Source organism: Procambarus clarkii, chromosome 12 (genome assembly GCF_040958095.1).
Source record: "Procambarus clarkii isolate CNS0578487 chromosome 12, FALCON_Pclarkii_2.0, whole genome shotgun sequence".
NCBI lineage: Eukaryota > Metazoa > Arthropoda > Malacostraca > Decapoda > Cambaridae > Procambarus > Procambarus clarkii.
Genome location: NC_091161.1, coordinates 51,949,162 through 51,952,782, shown reverse-complemented (window position 1 = coordinate 51,952,782; position 3,621 = coordinate 51,949,162).

The following is a 3,621-nucleotide window of genomic DNA, read 5'->3' as shown; positions in this document are numbered from 1 at the left end:
TCAATACAAATGATAAAAAACAATGTGTTTTCATCAGCATTAATTAAAATGTTCTTGATTTTCCGTTTATAGTACCGATGGAAGATGTACACGTAAAACCGCTCTAATCCGGCTGAAACGTCGATATATGCAATAAAAACCGAACTTCTCCCTTTTTCAATATCTTACACAATATTTTAACGAGAAACAAACAGATGATTGAAAATGAAGTATTTAAGGTTATTATCTAATCAATTATTTGTTTGCATCCTTTTTATCGTATATATAATGAATTAATACCCATAAACTGAAAATTCACAAAAACGTGGAAAAACGGCAAAATATTGCCTAATTTGATGATATTTTGTTTAAATCACACGGAGGAAAAGCGGATGATAAACGTCAAAATATTGCTAAATTCGATGATTTTTCGTACGAAACAAAATGCAAGAAAACTTGCTTAAAATGCAATATTATGCGACATTCTGAGATTTGAAGGCCAAATCACATATCGTGATACTACATGAAATAGTATCGAAATATTGGTAAAAATGAATATATTTACGTAATATCAAACTACATGATTAACGTGAAAAAGTCGGATTAGAACGGTTTTACGTGTATCCCTCTCTTATCCCTCTCTTAAGCCCCTGCATCACTTCCAAGAGCCTTTGCATCCCTCTCTTGTGCCACTGCATCCCTCACTTGAGCCTCTGCATCCCTCTCTTGGGCCTCTGCATCCCTCTCTTCAGCCTCTGCATCACTCTCATGAGCCTCTGCATCACTCTCTTAAGCCTCTGCTTCTCTCTCTTCAGCCTCTGCATCCCTCTCTTGAGCCCCTGCATCCCTCTCTTGAGCCTCTACACCCCTCTCTTGAGCCTCTGCATCCCTCTCTTAAGCCTCTGCATCACTCTCTTGAGCCTTTGCATCACTCTCTTGAGCCTCTGCATCCCTCTCTTATGCCTCTGCAACACTCTCTAAAGCCTCGGCATCACTCTCTTAAGCCTCTGAATCACTCTCGTGAGCTTCTGCATCCCACTCTTGAGCATCTGCATCACTCTCTTCAGCCTCTGCATCACTCTCTTGAGCCTATACATCCCTCTCTTGAGACTCTGCATCCCTCTCTTAAGCCTCTGCATCACTCTCTTGAGCCTTTGCATCACTCTCTTGAGCCTCTGCATCCCTCTCTTAAGCCTCTGCATCACTCTCTTCAGCCTCTGCATCCCTCTCTTAAGCCTCTGCATCACTCTCTTGAGCCTTTGCATCACTCTCTTGAGCCTCTGCATCCTTCTCTTAAGCCTCTGCATCACTCTCTTCAGCCTCTGCATCCCTCTCTTAAGCCTCTGCATCACTCTCTTGAGCCTATACATCCCTCTCTTGAGACTCTGCATCCCTCTCTTCAGCTTCTGCATCACTCTCTTAAGCCTCTGCATCCCTCTCTTGAGCCTCTGCATCCCTCTCTTAAGCCTCTGCATCACTCTCTTCAGCCTCTGCATCCTTCTCTTAAGCCTCTGCATCCCTCTCTTGAGCCTCTGCATCCCTCTCTTAAGCCTCTGCATCACTCTCTTAAGCCTCTGCATCACTCTGTTAGGACTCTGAATCACTCTCTTGAGCCTCTGCATCACTCTCGTGAGCCCTTGCATCCCTCTCTCAACCCTGTGCATCACTCTCTTGAGCCTCTGCATCACCCTCCTAAGCCTCTGCATTACTCTCTTGAGCCTCTACATCCCTCTCTTAAGCCTCTGCATCACTCTCATGAGCATCTACATCACTCTCTTGAGCCTCTGCATCACTCTCTTGAGCATCTGCATCACTCTCTTGAGCCTCTGCATCACTCTATTGAGCTTCTGCATCCCTCTCCTAAGCCTCTGCATCACTCTCTTCAGCCTCTGCATCACTCCCTTAAGCCTCTGCATCCCTCTCTTGATCATCTGCATCACTCTCGTAAGCCTCTGCATCACTCTCTTGAGCCTCTGCATAACTCTCTTGAGCCTCTGCATAACTCTCTTAAGGCTCTGCATCCCTCTCTTGAGCCTCTGCATCACTTCCAAGAGCCTCTGCATCCCTCTCATGTGCCACTGCATCCCTCACTTGAGCCTCTTCATCCCTCTCTTGAGCCTCTGCATCCCTCTCTTGGGCCTCTGCATCCCACTCTTCAGCCTCTGCATCACTGTCTTAAGCCTCTGCTTCCCTCTCTTGATCCTCTGCATCACTCTCTTGATTCTTTGCATCACTCTCGTAAGCCTCTGGATCACTCTCTAGAGCCTCGGCATCACTCTCTTCATCCTCTGCATCACTCTCTTGAGCCTCTGCATCACTCTCTTTAGCCTCTGCATCACTCTCTAGAGCCTCTGCATCACTCTCTTCAGCCTCTGCACCACTCTCTTAAGCCTCTGCTTCCCTCTCTTGAGCCTCTCCATCACTCTCTTGAGCCTCTGCATCCCTCTCTTAAGCCTCTGCATCATTCTCTTCAGCCTCTGCATTCCTCTCTTAAGCCTCTGCATCACTTTCTTGATCCTCTGCATCTCTCTCTTAAGCCTCTGCATCACTCTCTTGAGCCTCTGCATCACTCTCTTAAGCCTGTACATCATTCTCTTGTGCCTCTGCATCACTCTCTTGAACCTCTGCATCACTCTCTTAAGCCTCTGGATCTCTCTCTTCAGCCTCTGCATCCATCTCTTAAGCCTCTGCATCACTCTCTTGAGCCTTTGCATCACTCTCTTGAGCCTCTGCATCCCTCTCTTATGCCTCTGCAACACTCTCTTCAGCCTCTGCATCACTCCCTTAAGCCTCTGCATCCCTCTCTTGAGCCTCTGTATCCTTTTTTTTTTAAACCTCTGCAACACTCTCTTCAGCCTCTGCATCACTCTCTTGAGTTTTTGCATCACTCTCTCGAGCCTTTCCATCCCTCTCTTAAGCCTCTGCAACACTCTTTGCAGCCTTTGCATCACTCTCTTTGCTTCTGTATCCCTCTTTTGAGCCTCTGCATCACTTTCTTAAGCCTCTGCATCCCTTTCATGAGCCTTTGCATCTCTCACTTGACCTCCTGCATCCCTCTTATGAGCTTCTGCATCACTCTCTTGAACCTTTACATCACTCGCTTAAGCCTCTGCATCCCTCTCTTGAGCCACTGCATCACTCTCTTAAGCCTCTGCATCCCTCACTTGAGCCTCTGCATCCCTCTCTTGAGCCTCGGCATCCCTCTCTTAAGCCTCTGCATCACTCGCTTATGCCTCGGAATCACTCTCTTAAGCCTCTGAATCACTCTCTTGAGCCTCTGCATCGCTCTCTTGAGCCTCTGCATCCCTCTCTTATGCCTCTGCAACACTCTCTAATGCCTCGGCATCACTCTCTTAAGCCTCTGAATCACACTCGTGAGCTTCTGCATCCCACTTTTGAGCATCTGCATCACTCTCTTCAGCCTCTGCATCACTCTCTTGAGCCTATACATCCCACTCTTGAGCCTCTGCAACCCTCTCTTAAGCCTCTGCATTACTCTCATTAGCCTCTGCATCACTCTCTTAAGCCTCTGCTTCTCTCTCTTCAGCCTCTGCATCCCTCTCTTGAGCCCCTGCATCCCTCTCTTGAGCCTCTACATCCCTCTCTTGAGCCTCTGCATCCCTCTCTTAAGTCTCTGCATCA